This window comes from Moschus berezovskii, chromosome 14 (genome assembly GCF_049115385.1).
Source record: "Moschus berezovskii isolate FMDL1 chromosome 14, NW_MosBer_1.0, whole genome shotgun sequence".
NCBI lineage: Eukaryota > Metazoa > Chordata > Mammalia > Artiodactyla > Moschidae > Moschus > Moschus berezovskii.
This window is the reverse complement of record NC_142473.1, coordinates 78,768,040-78,787,700: the sequence shown is the minus strand read 5'-3', so window position 1 is coordinate 78,787,700 and position 19,661 is coordinate 78,768,040.

Sequence of the window (19,661 nt, the reverse complement as noted above, 5' to 3'; positions counted from 1 at the left end):
CGTGATGACACAGGGAGAAGACACACCTAAGGACAGAAGCCTCAGGAGAAACCCACCCTCCCACCACCTTGATCCTGGACTTCCAGCCTCAAGAATTGGGAGCAAATTAATTTCTGTTGTTTGGGTGGCCCTCTGTGGTCCTCTGCTATGGCAGCACAAACTAACACAGCCCCTAATGAGTCTCCGGAGACTCTGAGGCAATAGGCCATTCAAGGGAGCTGGTCCCCAGAATCTTTCGGGGGTGACCCTCCCTGTAAGGAGTCCTGAAGGGACAAGCTCATTTGCCTAATTAAAGCATACTTCTGAAATTGTTTACTGCATAAAGTGGTGGCTACTGGGGGAAAAGCCCAAGATGAGAACTATAATGGCCTGCTCTGTTAAAAAATAAAATCAGTGTATATGAATACACATTAACGTATCCATTAGTGACTATGCCAAAGGCTTTGACTGTGTGGACCACAACAAACTTGGAAAATTCTGAAGGCGATGGGAATCCCAGACCACGTGACCTGCCTCCTGAGAAATCTGTGTGCAGGTCAGGAAGCAACACAGACTGTACATGGAACAACAGACTGGCTCCAAATAGGAAAAGGAGCTCGCCAAGGCTGTATATTGTCACCTTGCTTTTTAACTTGTACGCAGAGTACATCATGAGGAACGCTGGGCTGCAGGAAGCACAGGCTGGAATCAAGATTGCCGGGAGAAATATCAATAACCTCAGATATTCAGATGATACCACCCTTATGGCAGAAATCGAAGAAGAACTAAAGAGCCTCTTGATGAAAGTGAAAGAGGACAGTGAAAAGGTTGGCTTAAAACTCAACATTCAGAAAACTAAGATCATGGCATCTGGTCCCATCACTTCACGGCAAATAGATGAGGAAACAGTGGAAACAGTGTCAGACTTTATTTTTGGAGGCTCCAAACTCACTGCAGATGGTGATTGCAGTCATGAAATTAAAAGATGTTTACTCCTTGGAAGAAAAGTTATGACCAACCTAGACAGCATATAAAAAGCAGAGACATTACTTTGCCAACAAAAGTCCATCTAGTCCAAGCTATGGTTTTTCCAGTAGTCATGTATGGATGTGAGAGTTGGACTATAAAGAAAGCTGAGCGCTGCAGAACTGATGCTTTTGAACTGTGGTGTTGGAGAAAGTTCTTGAGAATCCTTTGGACTGCAAGGAGATCCAACCAGTCCATCCTAAAGGAGATCAGTCCTGAGTATTCATTGGAAGGACTGATGCTGAAGCTGAAACTCCAATACTTTGGCCACCGGATGTGAAGAGCTGACTCATTTGAAAAGACTCTGATGCTGGGAAAGATTAAGGGCAGGAGGAGAAGGGGACGACAGAGGATGAGATGGTTGGATGGCATCACCGACCCAATGGACATGAGTTTGAGTGAACTCCAGGAGTTGGTGATGGGGTCGCAAAGAGTCAGACACGACTGAGCTACTGAACTGAACTGATACATAACATACGTATACATATGATGTATGTATATATGTGTGTGTGAGGGCTTAATATCTCAGTCATGTCCGACTCTCTGCAGCCCCATGGACTATAGCCCTCAGATCCTAAAGGAAATCAACCCTGAATACTCTTTGGAAGGACTGATGCTGAAGCTGAAGCTCCAATACTTCGGCCACCTGATGCGAAGAGCCAACTCATTGGGAAAGATGCTGATGCTGGGAAAGATTGAGGGCAGGAGGAGACGGGGCAGCAGAGGACGAGATTACTAGGTGAGATGGCATCATTTGCACAACAGACACGAGTCTGAGCAAACCCCAGGAAATAGTGAAGGATGGGGAAGCCTGGCGTGCTGCAGTCCACAGGGCCTCGGAGAGTCAACTCAACAACAGGCTCCTCTGTCCACGGTATTTTCCAGGCAAGAATACTGAAGCGGGTGGCCATCTCCTACTCTGGGGATCTTCCCAACCCAGGAATCGAACTCACATCTTTTGCATCTCCTGCATTGGCAGGCAGATTCCCTGCCACTAGCGCCACCTGGGAAGCCCCATGTATAGACACAGCACGTGTATAGACATAACATATTAATGTATTATAATGAACACCCACTCACCATCCTCTTGGAAACAACATGCCGATTTTCCTCTTCCCCACTCTCCAGTGAGGTATTTTTTAAATCTTGGTATAGCTGGACATGGGCTTCCCTGGTAGCTCAGCTGGTAAAGAATCTGTCTGCAATGTAGGAGACCCGGTTCAATTCCTGGGTCAGGAAGGTCCCCTAAAGAAGGGATAGATCACCAGCACCAGTATTCTTGGGCTTCCCTGGTGACTCAGATGGTAAAGAATCCGCCTGCAATACAAGAGACTTGAATTTGATCCGTGGGTTGGGAAGATCCCCTGGAGGAGGCAAAGGCTGCCCAGTCCAGAATTCTGGCCTGGAGAATTCCATGGACAGAGGAACCTGGTGGCCTATATCCCATAGGGTCACACAGAGTTGGACACGACTGAAGTGACTTAACATACACACACACAGACATACATACACACATATATACACACACATACCTTCATAACTACCCCCAGATCAGGATATAAAACATTCCCAACCCTCCTAGAACACACCCTGTGCCCTCTCCTGGTCAATCCCAGCCCTAATTCTAGAGGTAGTTTCATCACAAGTATTTGCCCTCTACCAGGCCATATGCTCTGGGTAGAGTTCATTCCATGCACCCTTGTGAAACATGTGACTCAGGCCTAGCCAATCAGAGCATCGCATTCCTCTAAACACAGTGATGGGTTGAGGGGTTGGCTGAAGGTGAGCAGGGCTGAAACTGACATGCCAGCAGAGGCAGGTAGTCTTTTTCACTGAGGTGCAGGCTGAAAGATAGTGTATGAACACCTGGTGCCACAGGAGGCCCTCCATGGGGCTTGGAAAGAGTCAGAAGGGCAGATGAAAAGGCTGAAAATTGGAGAAAAAGTGGAGACATTGTTTGAGACCCCAGATCAAGCTGCAGCCACGCAAGCCAGTTCAGAATCTCTTTTGCTTCAGCCATTCTGCTACAACATTAACTGATGCATGTATGCATCAAGAAAAATCAGAATGAATATATATCAAGTGCAAATATAATCATACGCATCCTTACTTAAGGGGCTTCCCTGGTGGCTCAGCGGTGAAGAATCCACCTGCCAATGCAGGAGATGAATGTTCCATCCCTGGGCTGGGAAGATCCCTGTAGAAGAGAATGGCAACCCACTCCAGTATTCTTGCCTGGGAAACGCCACGGACAGAGGAGCCTGGAGGACTATATTTCATGGGGTTGCCACAGCACTGGACCCAACTTAGCGACTAAACAGCAATCGTTACTTTAAACAGTTTATAGCTTTCTTTACTCTTAGAACAAAGACCCAAAAATCTGACCATGATCTTCACAAAGCCGCAGGCGCCTCTGCTGCTTCACCATGACCCAGTCCCTCCGGCCACGTCACTCTTCTGCCTCTTGCCACAGGCCTTTGCACGGATGTTTTTTTCTTCGAAATTAAAAGACACTTGCTCCTTGGAAGGAAAGTTATGACCAACCTTGATAGTATATTAAAAAGCAGAGACATTACTTTGCCAACCAAGGTCTGTCTAGTCAAGGCAATGGTTTTTCCCGTGGTCATGTATGGATGTGAGAGTTGGACTGTGAAGAAGGCTGATCGCCGAAGAATCGATGCTTTTGAACTGTGGTGTTGGAGAAGACTCTTGAGAGTCCCTTATACTGCAAGGAGATCCAACCAGTCCATTCTAAGGGAGATCAATCCTGGATGTTCATTGGAGGGACTGATGCTAAAGCTGAAACTGCAATATTTTGGCCACCTCATGCGACGAGTTGACTCACTGGAAAAGACTCTGATGCTGGGAAAGGTTGGGGGCGGGAGGAGAAGGGGACGACGGAGAATGAGATGGCTGGATGGTATCACCGACTCTGTGGACATGAGTTTGAGTGTACTCCGGGAGTTGGTGATGGACAGGGAGGCCTAGTGTGCTGTGATTCATGGGGTCGCGGAGAGTCGGACACGACTGAGCAACTGATCTGATCTGATCTGATCTGACCTCTCTTTCTTCCCGTCTCCACAAACAGGGGAGATTCCCAACTCTATCTTGACTCCCTCCACAGAGCTTCCCCAGAAATCCTCATGAAGGTTCCTCTCCCCAGTTTTATGCTTTCATATCTCTTCTTTTCAAAGCAAAACACAGTTGACTTTTTACAATTGTGTGACCATTTCCCCCTCTCCTCCGTTCAACTGTGAGTCCCATCAGGGCACAAATGTCACATGTGTTTGTTCTCTGTTGCCCCTCCAGTGCCTGGAATAGAACCTGACACTTAGTAGGTTTGAAAGCAAACTGGAATTAACTGTGGCTGGTGGGAGGGGGATAGGAATAATACTGATAGTTACTTTCTGAGTCATGTACATTTCTAGAAGTTCTACTTCTCCAGAAGTACCTATTATGTACTTTTGTAATCAGAGAATGAAGACTTATTTTTAAAGAATGAAAAATAATGGTTTTTCTCTCCCCTATACATTGGCCAGAGGTATTTGTTCCAGCATCAACGTATATGAGAAATGATCCTTTTAATTTTTTTTCATATCCTCACACCTACACACACCCCATGAAGCTAGTATATGGCATTATTTGCCTTTTGTCTTTTGCTCCCACAGATTTTTCTAAACCTTCAGTATTTGCTGCTAGGTGTCTGCTAGGAGCACTTTCAGACAATAATATAAATGAACAGGTAGCCAGTGGATATCAACTGAAAGACTCAGAAGAAAGTTAGTTTTGTGTGTTGGGATTTTCCCGCTGAATAGGTGTACTCGACAATGTGAATTTTACAGCGCACATCTAGGAAGTCCTGTCTTCTGCAAGTAAAATGATTCCTGATTTACATGATGGGATTAAAGCGTGGGGATCCCTGGAGCTTTTCCATCAGCTCCAGGACATCCAGGTGTTCGGCCACCTGGTCACAGCTGAGAAGAGGCAATGCTGCACCGGAACCAGAAAGGGGGTCTAGGCGGCAGGGCACCGGCCCTGGCAGGGCCGCGGGGTGGGGGTGAGGGGTGGGTGGTCAGGTCCCAGCCCTGCTGTCCTTTCAGTCTGTGATCTAGGACAAGGACCTCTACCTCCAGGCCTCAGTTTACCCATCCTGAAAATGAAAAGGGGGTGTTTAGTCAGACCAGGAGTTTCCAAATTTGATTTTGGATGGAAAGCTCACTTCTTTTCAAACAACATCAGAAGTTCAATACCTCAACAGGTAAAAGCAGAACTGCTCTGTCTGAAGTGGGAATGGGGCTCTGAGATCTGTCTGTATGCCGCTCATTCTACCTCCCTGACCCCCCGTCACAGCACCTGTGTGTGTGCACACACGCTTGCATATGTGTACAAGAGCACACGCTCACACATGAACACATGCTTGGATGTGTGCACTTGAGCACAGGCTCACACGTGAACACATGCTTGAATGTGTGCTCATGAGCACAGGCTCACGCATGAACACATGCTTGGATGTGTGCACTTGAGCACAGGCTCACACGTGAACACATGCTTGAATGTGTGCTCATGAGCACAGGCTCACGCATGAACACATGCTTGGATGTGTGCACTTGAGCACAGGCTCACACGTGAACACATGCTTGAATGTGTGCTCATGAGCACAGGCTCACGCGTGAACACATGCTTGGATGTGTGCACTTGAGCACAGGCTCACACGTGAACACATGCTTGAATGTGTGCTCATGAGCACAGGCTCACGCATGAACACATGCTTGGATGTGTGCACTTGAGCACAGGCTCACACGTGAACACATGCTTGAATGTGTGCTCATGAGCACAGGCTCACGCGTGAACACACACACTTGCACATTCACAGCAGTGGACTGTAGGGGCCACTCCATAGAATTCCTAGAATTCCCAGAGGCGCATCCCCAGGACACCAGGGAGCAGAGTCTACAAGCTGTGCACTAAATGCCCTTCCGACTCCGATTTGACATGCTACTACTGCTGCTAAGTCGTTCAGTCATGTTTGACTCTGCAACCCCATGGACTGTAGCCCACCAGGCTCCTCTGAACATAGAATTCTCCAGGCAAGAATACTGGAGTGGGCTGCCATTTCCTTCTCCAGGGGATCTTCCTGAGCCAGGGGTCAAATCCAGGGCCCCGGCACTGCAGGCAGATTCTTTACTGTCTGTTCTACCAGGGAAGCCCTAGAGAGTCTGTGATTTTGTGTATTTTCATATTAACTGTGCCTGATTCCTGTCTTTCCCTCCCTGTTTTTTTTTTTTTTTAATTATTATTATCTTGCACATTTCCTCAGCAGTTCTTGACTGAGTCAGTGAAAACAAGCACATTTCAGGCACTACGCTGGGGACACAGAAGCACACAAGAGGCAGTCCTGCCCTGATGGAGCTTACAGTCCTAGAGGGAAATAAGTACTAACCCAGCAATGGCATGGATATCACGTGACAGTGGCAGCAAGTGCTATCAACAGAAGCTCCAAGATCCTACAGGAACACGTATCCTCAGGGCCAGGCTGGGCTCAGACAGAGACACAGCATTCAAGTACAGTCGTCCCTCAGTCTCCACAGGGGATTGGTTCCAGGACCTCTGCAGACACTGAAATCCATGGATGCTCAAGTCACTTACCTAAGATGGTGTGGTACTGTCAGCCATCTATATCTGAGGCTACGGAGCCCACACATGCGGAGTGCCCACTGAGGCAGACTGCCCACCGTAGAGGCCTGATGGAGGCAGAGGCCCGGGAGAGGAAGAACATCAGAGAAGGAAGGAGCATGTGCAAAGGCCCTGAGCCTGAATCCTAGCACGTCTGGGAGCAGGCAGAAGGGCAGGGCCTTGCAAGGTGTGTTAAGGATCTTTATCCTAAGAGAAATGTGAAGCCCTGAAAGAAGCATGAGCCTGGAGTTGTCATATATACATACATACAGCAACATTTATTAAGCTCCTACTGTACATAGCCACTATTCTGGACCCTGGAGATAAAATAGTATTAAGAAAAAAGACAAAAACATCTACCTTCTGGACTTCCCTGGTGGTAGAGTGGCTAAGAATCCACCTGCCAATGCAGGGCACATGAGTTTGATCTGGGAAGATTCCACATGGCAGGAAGCAACTAAGCCAGTCTGTTGCAGCAACTGAGCCTGCGTGCAGTAGAGGCTGTGCTCCGCAACAGGAGAAGCCATCACAAGGAGAAGCTCGTGAACGGCGACTAGAAAACGGTCCCCACTCTCCACAGCTAGAGAAAGCCCAGACCCAGCACAACCCCAAAAATAGGATAAATAACTTTAAAAAGCCCTCTGCCCTCTTGGAGTTTGTTTTTTAATAGGACAGGGAGAGACATAGTAGAATGAAAACAGATAAGTTTTCAGATGTAGGACCAGGTAAATCCAGGCTTTTGTGGGACCTGAAGCTTATACAGTTTGGTGGGGAGAGTGGATTCCTTATGAAAAAAGAATGAAAAATTATCAGTATCAATTCAGGTATCGGGCCTTGGAACCTACTGATGAGGGACTCTGAAGCTTAAGCATCACTGGCTTCTTAGAAACTCCACCTCTAGCCAGACAATGGTCAATGGGAAGAAGAAAGTCAAGGGGTTGGGGGCAGAGGGACATCAGCAGTGTTGGCGAAGGGGGCTGCCACTTGAAATGAGGTAGACCAACAGGGTCTGAGAAGATGACCTCGGGAAAACCTAGAGGAGATAAGGGAACCACACGGATATTGGGGGGAAGAGCATTCCAGGCAGAAGGAACAGCATGTGCAAAGCCTCTGAGCCTGAAACCTGCCTGGAGAACCTCAGAGCAGAAACTGAAGGGCAAGAGGGGAGGAGACGACCCAGGAGGTAGCTGAGGCCAATGGAATCAGACCGGTGCCTTTCAAGGTCATCCTGGCCACTGTGAGGATCCAAGAAGAGCAGGAGTGGAAGCCCGGAGAGCAGGCACATCTCAGGGAGAGATGCTGTCCACAGGCCTGAAACAGACAGACATGGGTGCATTTCGAGAGGCTGTACGCACAGCGGGACATCTCAGCAGAGCGAAGGGGGTGGCCGGACAAGAAAAAGGAAAGGGAGACGCCAGAGAAGAAAGCTAGGGGAGCGTGCAGAAGAGGGACAGGAATCTTCCTGCCTCATTTCACTCCCTCCCCATGGGGTGAAAGGAAACAAAAATCTTTTTCAACAAGTTAAATTGTGTCCTTCTGTCTGCCAATGTGACTCTCTCAGGAGAGGTTGTTTATCATCCTCCAAGGTGGCAGCACCTTTTCGCATCAGCCACAAAAGGCCTTCTGTGCTCCCACCCAGTGAACCCCGAAGCCCGGTAAGGCCCCTGTGGGGGTAGCGGCCGATCCTTTTTGAAGAGTGCAAAGCAATCCTGACACGGGCAGTGCTGCCCGGAACACTGCAGCTTTGACGGGGGGCCTGGGCCGCTCTTCTGCCAGGGAAGCAGGAAGAAGGCCAGGACGGGACCGGGTGTGGGGCTGCCGACCTGAGATTCGTGGTTTTGGTAGCAGAACAGATCGGGGCGGGGTGAGGGGTGAGGGGGGCCGTGACCAGCTAATCAGCACAGAGTGTGGGGAAGGCGGCCCCCACCACAGCCCCGGGAGGTGCTGTTTAGAACAGGCCACCTTTCATGACCGTCGCACCTTCTGAACAGGCTGTGACGACCCAGCCTGACTAAGCAGCCAGCCATTCACGTCTCCCAAGGCTGGGCACGTTCCTCGCCTTCCCTGTTCCAGATGGGGAGGGGATCTGTGGAGACTCCGAGTCACCGACCAAATCAGAGGCAGAGAGGTCCACTGGATACCAGCTTCACCTTGTTCCAATCTGTGCGCTGTGTTTGGGGCAGAATAGATGGCTTGCCACAGGGCCAGAGAGCCAGCTTTGTGTCCCAGCCCTGCCATGGCAAGCTGTGTGACCTTGGGCAGATTATTGACCTCTCTGGGCCTCTTCAAACTCATCTATAAGATGGGGATAATGCTATAACACCACCCACCAAGGCAGCAGTGAGGATTAACTAGGAGCCCAGAACAGAAAGTTAAGTCAGTGAGTTGAGGCCAATATTGCTATTTACAAACCAAAATTCAAGGCTACTAGGCTGACACAGGGACCTTGGCACTGAGGATTTTAAACTGTAGCTGTTTTAAATTTGGGCCCTCTACCAAGGCACCTCAAGCTCTAGCACACTACTCCAATTGAAAACCCAAAGACTGTGGGAACTGCTTGTGACAGGGGAGGGAAGTCAGGCTCCTGCAGCCCTGGGAAGAAGGAAAGGCATCGAGTCAGTTCAGAGGCAGGAGGTGACAGGCCTTGGCAGGCAGGGGGAACACCCTTGGGAGGCTACCAAAGGCTCGTGTCTGTTGCAGGAAGACTGCCGTGCCCAGACAGTGGGGCTCCTTCTAGAGTAAGTTGGGGCCATCTGGGATTCCAACTCAGAGTGCCAGTCAGGGAAACAGACTTGTCTCTAAAACTGACAGCAGTGACCGTGAGGCCAGGCCCCACGTGGCTTCAAGAAGGGCTTACTGAGCGAGCGCAGGGCCAAGCATCGTGCTAACTTGGGAAGAGCATGACTAACAAGGCACAGCCCGTCTTTGCAGAGCTCATGCAAACGGGTATGTTTTGACCTCCTCTGTGAGTTTCTATCAACATTATCCCCTTGCAGCCTCAGAACCGCCTTAGGAAGTGGCAGGAGGAAACTGGGGTTCAGAAAAGTGAGGAGCAGCCCCCAGTCATCGGCAGGGGTCGGGGCAGACCCCAGAGAAGACCCCCGGCTGTCTGCTCACACCATCATGTCTGGGGCCCTCAGACTCTGAGCCTCACCGTCTCGTTACACTCTGCCCACAAACCACCTCTCCTGTGTCCACGAAAAATCACATCCAGGCATGCTGGTGATAAGTTTGAAGGGAGAGCAGCTCTGGACACCAGCTCTCCCTTGTTCTAGTCTGCACTGTGTCTGGGACAGAACAGACGGTCCACCATTGGGCCAGAGATCTGGCTTTGTGTCCCAGCTCTGCCACTGTAAGCTGTGTGATCTTGGGCAGGTTATTGACCTCTCTGAGCCTCCGTTTTCCCATCTATAAAATGGGAACAGTGCTATCATGCCATACCCCAAGGGGCAGCAGTGAGGATTAAGTCAGTGCCCAGAAAGTTGAGTAAGTCAATAAGTGAAGGCCAATATTGGCATTTACAGACCAAAATTCAATGCTACTAGGCTGACAGTGGCACTAAGGGTTTAAAACCATAGCTGGAAAGCCAGAGCATCCAGACCTCATTAAGCAAGCACAGCGCCCTACCCCTGCCTCTGCCCTTGGCCACTCACCCCATCACTGGGTCCAGGATCAGCCCCACCCAGAGGGCCACCACCTGAATGTCTCACACTCAGACCCCACGGGGATCCCACAGAGACCTAGCTCAGAGTCCCCCAGGCCACCGCTGCCGTCAAGCAGGCAAACCCAACCGTGACCCAAAACCACAGTGACTTTTCTGAACCTTGAAATGAACACAAACCTTCCTGATTTCCAGAACCTCAAATCCAGTCAGAGGTTCACACCTCCTGCAGGCAAAACCAGCCAACAAACGGAAAACATCCAGACAGATGGATCCAAGCCTGAACATGTGCTCCCAGATGGTGTCAGGCCAAACCCAATGCCCCCAAACTTCCGGCCATGGTTTCGAGCTTTTGAATATGAGGAGGAAGGCGCTGAGGAGTCAAATAGACGGAGGCTGGGGGCAGGGCAGACAGAGGAGCAAAGACGAGGCCTCTCGCAGTCTCAGGGTGGAGGGTGGTGTCTGTAGAACAGATGAAGTGGGTTCTTTCCTAGGAAGCCACCAGTTCCCCCGCCCCAGGACCCCCAGGAGGAGAGGGAGGGAGCAGAGGAGGCCGTGAGGCCTGTCTGTGGCCAAGGAGGCATCTTCCTGGTCAGGCCTAGGGCTACCTCACCACCAAGCCAGGGGTGCGGGGTGTGGGGCTGGACCAGAGTCACCATCTTGCCACCCTGCTTCCTGTCCCTCCAGGCATCAAAGGGATGGGAGGTGTGGGCATGGGGAGCCTTCATCCTAGGTGGCATAGAGGTCCTGCCCTTGAGGACTCCTTCCTCCCACATCTGACCTAAATTAGACCCCTGGGGAAATAGTTGTTGGGAAGACGGGAGAGGACAGGACTTGGGCACTGGGGGAGCAAGGGTCAGTTCAATTCAGTTCAGTTCAGTTCAGTTGCTCAGTCGTGTCCAACTCTTTGCGACCCATGGACTGCAGCACTCCAGGCCTCCCTGTCCATCACCAACTCCTGGAGTTCACTCAAACTCATGACCACTGAGCCGGTGATGCCATCCAACCCTCTCATCCTCTGTCGTCCCCTTCTCCTCCCACCTTCAGTCTTTCCCAGCATCAGGGTCTTTTCCAGTGAGTCAGTTCTTCTCATCAGGTGGCCAAAGTATTGGAGCTTCAGCATCAGTCCTTCCAATGAATATTCAGGACTGATCTCCTTTAGGATGGACTGGTTGGATCTCCTTGCAGTCCAAGGACTCTCAAGAGTCTTCTCCAACACCACAGTTCAAAAGCAGCTCTTTGGTGCTCAGTTTTCTTTATGTATGGGCCCCTTAGACGCTCCCAGTGATGAGGATAAAGGGGGAGCAGGCAGCGTAGTTCCCACATGTGTTTCCCAACCACGCTCAGTTCTGCGGGGACAGGTATGGAACCTCAGAAGGAAGATGGTAGCAGATGACTGAACACCCTGAAGATGGGTCTTGGCATCTCTGGAGCTGAGGGGCCAGGAGGTGATGCCTGGCACACACAGAAGTTGCCAGGTACAGAAATCACCAAGCCTTTTCCCCAAAACGAGGTGTCTGCCCTATCCGGCCAGCACTCTGAGTTCGTGGCTGAAAGCCATGTGCACCTTAGCCCTGAGTAGGGGACTGTCTCAGAGCTGCCCCTCCCACAGGGAACCAGCTGCATCCCTGTGGGGCCTGCGGGGGGGATGCTGGAGCCGGGAGGGAGGGGCAGGCCCCGGGGACTCAGAAGCCATGGAAGGATGAGCTCCAGAGCGAGGAGGTGGGGAGGGAGGGAGAGGGACAAGACTCCCTCTTGGCAGCAGGAAGGTAAGCAGGTGGGGCTTAAATCCTCAAGGGCCCCAGAAATAGATTGAAGCTGGTGTTCTCAACAGCAAGGTCACCGCAGTCACGGCTCAGTCCTTTTTCCGCGACAATGAGCCTTTCTCTTGGTGAGACAACATTCTGGAAAGTTCTGGTGTAAAGTCGATTGTATAGGGCAGGACACCAAGAGCCAGACAAGGCTGTGTCCAAGTCTGCATTTTACTCCTTGTGGTTTTAGCACATTAACTTCTCAGTTCCTCAGTGTTCCAGTCTGTAAAATGGGGATAATAAGAGCAATTGAAAGATGCTTGCTTCTTGGAAGGAAAGCTATGATAAGCCTAGACAGCGTGTTAAAAAGAAAGACATCACTTTGCCAACAAAGATCCATCTAGTCAAAGCTATGGTTTTTCCAGTAGCCATGTACAGATGTGAGAGTTGGGCCATAAAGAAAGCTGAGCGCTAAAAAACTGGTGCTTTCAAACTGTGGTGCTGGAGAAGACTCTTCAGAATCCTTTGGACTGCAAGGAGAGCAAACCAGTCAATCCTAAAGGAAATCAACCCTGAATATTCATTGGAAGGACAGATGCTGAAGCCGAAGCCCCAATCCTTTGACTCTCTGATGAGAAGAGCCGACTCACTGGAAAAGACCCTGATGCTGGGAAAGATTGAGGGCAGGAGGAGAAGGGGACGACAGAGGATGAGAGGGTTGGATGGCATCACCGGCTCAATAGACATGAGCTTGAGCAAGCTCCAGGAGCTGGTGAAGAACTGGGAAGACTGGTGCTGCAGTCCATGGGGCCACAAAGAGTCGGACACAATCTAGCAACTGAACAAGAGGACTGGTGTGAGGTTTCCCGTTCAAGGCTCCAGGCACATCGTCGTTGCTCTGAACGTTTTAGGTCACTCCTGGAGTGGCTGGTTGCCCCAGATGCCCAGAGGCGCTGGGCATCCTGAAATGCTTACCCACCTCCCAACAAGAGTGCTGCCACCTCAGCACAGGCTCTGAGGCCCGACATCCGCAGCCTCGCCCAGCGCCCAAGTCCATTCAAAGAGGGCAGTTGCTGGGTTCCCAGTTGGCATTCGCTGAGCCCCTTCATGGAAAAAAACTTAGATGGGCTGGAAAATCCCAACTACAGTTACATTTTCAAACCTTCTCACAATCCAAATGTCAACACCAATCGAAACAATATGTTTATTTGCAGACCTCCTGCCAGACCGGATTAATTTCTACAGGCTCAAAGCCCATTTTGGAACTGTAATGTCTCAATTTTACAGATGAGAGGAGGGAAGGGAAAAAACAAAAAAAAGCCAATCCTTCTTTGCCTTCTCGATTTGGGAACTGTTGGGACCAGGAGGGCAGATTCCGCGGTCGGCTCTGTCACCCAGAAGGTCCCATCCCGCAGAAACGGCGCCTGGGCTCCTAACCACCCCTGCGACTCAGATCTGCAAACACATCTCTTCTCCTGGTTTCCACCTCACAGCTCCCTTCTCCCTCTGCTCTTACGGGTCACCAATTTCTCTGCCTGATGGGGATCTGGAGGTGCGGCAGGTGGCTGGAGGTGTTCAGCCAGGGTGGGGAAAACGGAAGCCAAACAGAGGGATGGAACATCTCTGGAGTCCCCGGGCTTCACTTGGGCCCCAGATGAGCGCGGACTCACTGTGTGGCTTTGTAATAAAGAGAAGGATGTCTTGAGTCCAGACACTGGGCCCTGCCAGCAGAGGACTCAGCCCTATCTCAGGCATCCCGGCATGTGCCAGGCATTAAGTGGGTGCTTTGCCCTATCTGAAGTCTCACAGCAGTTTGGCAAGGTGGACATTGCCACTGTACCCATTCTGCTGATGAGGAAACTGGGGCTTGCTGGAGACCTCCAGCACACATGTGACAGAGTCAGGGATGGAAGCCAGCCTGTCCAAAGACCTTATTCTTTCCAGCCCTGAGAACAACAGCAATGGGAAAATGGAAGATAGGTCTCCTGGGGGAAGCTCTCCCTGCCTCAGAAATGAAGGGGCAACCAGTTCCCCAGGATGAGAGAGAGGAAACAGGAGATTGGACTCTTCAATATTGTTTGGTTTTGTCTAGCACATTCCCCTCTGCTTACAATTCAATCTAGCCGAATCCAATCTAAGTTTCCTAGGTGGCTCGGATGGTAAAGGACCCGCCTGCCAACACAGGAGATATGGGTTTGACCCCTGGGTCAGGAAGATCTCTTGGAGAAGGAAATGGCAACTCACCCCGCATTCTCATTCTTGCCCAGGAAGTCCCATGGACAGAGGAGGCTGGTGGGCCATGGAGGTCCACGGAGGTTGCAAAAGAATCACATACGACTTAAGAACTAAACAACAGCAATGACAGCCTACCCTCAGAAAATTCCAATTCTAAGAGCACTGTGAGAAATATGCAAAATCATACACATGGAAGCACTGTGAAAACCCCTCATCTTTCTCTCCCAACCGCAGCCCTCACCGTGTCAGAACTCCTATGCATCCTTCAAGAAGCCTCTCCTTCTTTCCCCTCTGGAAAACATTTTTTTTTTTGTTCTCCCTGGTATCTTATGTAGAAGCTTATACATGAGCCCCTGTGAGTCCAGTAAAGAGCTTGGCACACAAGGCTCTCAGAAAGAGAGGAATGAATTGAGTTAAAGGAATGAATTGAGAATGAAGATATGTGAGCCCCAGGAGGAAGGTACCCTCATTGCACCCATTTTAGAGAAGAGGAAACTGAGGCTCAGAAAGGTGAACTGACCTGCCCCAGGTCCTACAACAACAGCACCTGGTTCATGGCCCAGGTCTGTTTGACTCCTCATTCTTATATACAGAGTCAAGAGGGGTCAACTGTGCCCACTCAGGACATCCCCCCCAGGACCCCTGCTCTACTGGTCACTACAGGGATCAGACTGGGCTTCCAGTAAGTCAGGTGGGGAAGCTAGAGTGCTGCACTGGCCTGCCTGTTTGCATCTCAAAGGTACATCAGAGAGGGCTTCTGATAGGTCCAAAGGACCCAGGCCATGAGACTCAGGGGCTCAGGATGGACATGTAAGTAGATTCACTTCAAACGGGTCTCACCTTTGTTCCTTGATAGGAGATCAGGGTCAACTAGGCAGGCCACTCCCTGGCCCAGGCTGGCAGAGGGAGGAAGGGGTCTTCCCCACAGCTGGTCGAGGGATATAGAAGCAGCAAAACAAGCAGTTAAAGGGGGGTGCATGTGTAGGACAGTCCCTCAAACTTTATCCTCATTGATCATCAGTCCAGGGGTCCCCAGGAGAGTCCTGGAGCCACAGGGCAAAGCCAAACGCAGATCAGGGTTCAGTGTCAGCAACAGAGTGGCTGGCCCCAGGGACTGGCTAGGTTGTCCAGGCAGGTTCTGTGATGGGATCCCAGGGCCCGGCAGGGATGTCAGCCCTCTTAAACACATTTAAACACCAGGGTCCATATGCCCATCCATGTATGTGTTCCTTCATATGAGTTTCTCTCTAATAAGGTTTTAGAATTATACAAGGAGTGAACAGAAAGACAAAGAAAATCCACCCATGACCCCACCTTTTGAAGATAATCATAGTTTTACCTGATTGACATATCTGATTCCAGATGATTTTCTATGCATGTTTGTTTATTTGTTTTAAAAATAGGATTACGCTCTTCAGAGCTGTTTGGTAACCTACTCTTTTCACTTTACAATGTAAAATTATTATGTGTGCCGACATGCTTTCATAAGCACACAAAATTTCTGGAAGAATATGCAAGAAAATATTAATTTGGTTGCTTCTGGAGAGGGAGACTGCAGATCCAAATTGGGAGGAAAAGTGACTTCTAATTCCATATACTTTTATTTATTAAGTGCATCTAGTGTTTATTACATGCCAGGCACTGTTCTTCTAAGCACTGTACAAATATTAAGGCATTTCATTTACTTTAAAAATACTTCTGTACAGCTTTCATTTCTTACCAGATTTATGTGTTACTTTCGCAGTTACAAAAATGAGTCTATGTTAGTGCCTGCCGTGAGCATCTCTCCACATCAATAATATCTGTCTTACGTATCACCAGGTGGATCAGTGGCAAAGAATCTTCCCGCCATTGCAGGAGACGTAGGAGACATGGATGCAATCCCCTGGAGAAGAGACTGGCAACCCACTGTAGTATTCTTGCCTGGAAAATGCCACGGACAGAGGAGCCTGGTGGGCTACAGTCCAGGGAGTCGCAAAGAGTCGGGCACAACTGAGCACACACACATGCACCTATCACCTCCACCAGCCGGCAGCAGTTTCCTATTCCACAGGGGCCTCAGCCGGGCCCATCTAAACGACCAGCCCAGGGCAGAGATGATCAGCTTTACCAGCTCCCTTGAAAAGGAGCAGAAGCCAAGAGAAATGACACCAGCATTGGCCAGCCATGTCTGCACATGATTTATAAACAGAAACGTTTCTCTGTCCTTGAACCAAACCAGGTGGCAGATAAAAAGCCAGACGAGCCATGCTGATTTGTTGAACTTCAAACCAAAATGACCCAAACCCTAATTTAAAAAAAAGTTCATGGAACCAGACCTATTTCCTTAAACTCCCAAGGCCGCCCACTCGGACTGGCACCAGACCTCCGTATTTTCATAAGGAGTTCAGTGAGACCGTTGCTCAAATCTTTGTCTGAGAAGCTCTATTTCAGGGTCTCAGGGCCCTGCATTTTTGTCAGCGGGGTGACAGCATGGAACATCCTTCACAGAGGCTGGGTTCATGATACAGATGAGAAAGCCCTGGGTTTGAAGTGACCTTGAATGAGTGAAAAACCATTCTGAGCTTGAGTCTTACTTCCTAGGACTGCTGTAGGATTGACTCATCCTAGAAAAAGGGCCCCTAAAACAATGGCTTTGGACTTGACTCCAGCCTCTTGGTAAAGCCACAGGTCATTCTGGGATGAAGGCACAGACCCAGCTAGTGGAGCTGAAGGCCTCAAAAAACAGCACCGTCCGTGCTGACCCGCAGGCCTCTTCAAAGCCGCTCGGAGCCTGGGCTCAGAGGCCGGAGGCTGCCGCCTGGTTCCAGGCCCCAAAGGTCACGGGCCGGGAGGAGAAGCAGAGCTGACCCCAGCAGCCCTCCTTCCTGAGTTCGCACCTGCCCCCCCCCAGCCTTCACCCACACTCACACACTCCCCTGGCCCCAGCCCTATGCAGAGGGCCCACCTGCCACCACTCAGGCCTCCACCAGCAGCTGTCACCCGGCCCAGCTCTCGGGAGCCCCATCTCTCCCCGCTGACCAGAAGAGGGGAGAAGGGCAGAAGTCTGTGTGCCCTGAAGCCCTGGACTGCCCTCCCGGGAAGCAGCTCAGCCCTTCCAGGCTGGAGCAGGGGTTTCAAGGGAGGAACATTCCCAAAGCCAGCCCAGGAGGCCTCATGAGAGACCCTGGCCCCCCAGCACAGCACTCTCTGCCTCTCCTGGAGCCTCCCCCACCGCAGGCTAAGGTGGATCCTGAGCAACTTATTCTGAAAAGGTATTTATCTTTTAACAGGCTTTCGTAACATCATGAGCCCCCAAGTAGCCCAGGACGGCCTCACAAATAAGAGACATTCTTGGGGGCAAGAGTGCTCCCCTGCCTCCCTGGGAGGGGCCTCCAAGCCACCATCCAGGCCCAGCTGTTTGCTCGGAGGGAAAAAAAATTGTGCCACAAAATAAGCCAGCACCCCAGCCCTTGCGCCCCACCTCTGATCGCTGTTCGGGACCAACCTCTTTCCCTGTTCCCAATCTGGGCTGGGGACAGCTGGCACTTAGACATCAAATGGGAGCTAAGCCCAGGTCAGATCTGTCTCCCAAGCCTCGCTGGGGGAGAGGGGTCAGGCTGGGGCCCTCCGGTCTCGGGCACCAGGCCCCCTATCTCCCAGAACTATTGTGACAGCTCAGGAAAGGGTTTTTACTTGAAACACAGTCCCCCATCCTCAGGAAAGGCTTTGATCACTGCAAACTCCCAATGAAAACCGTCTTTATACACCCAGGAGACGCCAGGTCCCCACTAACCAACAGGAGTCAGGCCCTCCAAGGAAAGTTCCAGAACTTGGAATGCTCCCACAGAGGCCAAGCTGGCAAGTGAGTCCTGGGGAAGTAAAGTCCGCAGATTCCCAAAGGCGTCCAGTGGTGACCCGTCCCCACCCCCACTCATCAGAGCTCGCCCTGCAAATACCTGACATTCTTCCAAATTAGAAGGGCCAGTCCCTGCTTTCAGGAAAATGCAATCTAAGACTAAAATCCCCCCAGTCAAAAGGAGGCACCGGGCCCCTTGGAAGCAGAGATCCGCTCGCCTTGTCTGCCCTCCCTCTGGCCAGCTTCAGTTTGCTGGTGGTGACTGTGGCCACCTTTAAGTAATAATAATCACCCGGAGAAGCCAATGCTACCTGGACATAGCTTACCAACCTGTAACTTAGGGTTGTTGATTTCTGGGCTAAGCAAACACAAAGAATGTCACTTTGGCCTTGCCATTCATCTGCTGTTGCTGAACGTTAAGTGGAAATAAACAAAAACACTTTCCTATCAAGCCGGGGTTTGGGTCTGCCCTAAAATGCATACACAATTCATAATGATGCATTTGATTAACGGTAAACGAGCATGGCATTGTGACGACCAACCCATGCGACGGCCACATTAGCACCAGATGAAACTGTCGTGTGGATGATGTGACAAAAACCGAGACCAAGACAGATTGGGGACCCGGGCCGGGGGGCAGATGGAGGCCAGGCTCTCTGCGATTTCTTTTTTTTTTTCTTTTAAGAGAGGGAAGCCAAACAATCCTCCACAAACGAACATCCAGGAAAAAAATGAACCCAATTTACACCCAGAAGTTGTCACTGCAAATGAAAATGTGAGTGAGCTTCAAACAGAAAAGGGTGGACTTCTTTTTTTTCCTCGGCTCTCAGCATGGGGGAGCTGATAAATCCCCAAAGAGATCAATCTGGGCAAGCAGTCTCTCGTGATTCTCTGATAAGTTCAGCTATTCCTGATGGTCAGGAAAGCCATTTCTTCAGAAAGGACAGAGCTCTTAAAACCAGTCGGGCGTTTGAAACTGCACTGAATAAAACAGAGTCACGGGGACCGCGGAGAAGCAGGCAGCACAGCTGGCCTGTGGCCGGCGGACCAGCCCGGCACCTCGGCCAGCCGGTCGGTGTTTCAAACGCCTGTGCTTGGCTGGGTGTGGAATGTCTCAAACTTCAGCCCGGGTCGTTCTTATTGAAAACATTATCTTTTCCATCAATAATACCTCTAGGTCCTTTATTAGCAGACTCCCTGGCAAAAGCTGACATATTTACAGCACGCAGTAAACTTCACGTATCTGCAACAATATTAGGGAAAGAGAGAGAGAGCCCCGCTCAGTGAGCACGACAAATCTTCCCGTTTCCAAGTGATCAAGTGAGAGACTAATTGTCCCGAAGAGAAGGGCTCCTGCAACTCCCAGCCCGTCCAGCGGCCAGAAGGAGCCTTAACAAAGATGAAAAAAGTATGTTTGAGGATTGGAAACATAAGAATACATATTTTAAAAAAAAAGAAAGAAAGAAAGAAAAGAAAACCCAACTGATATCACCGTCTA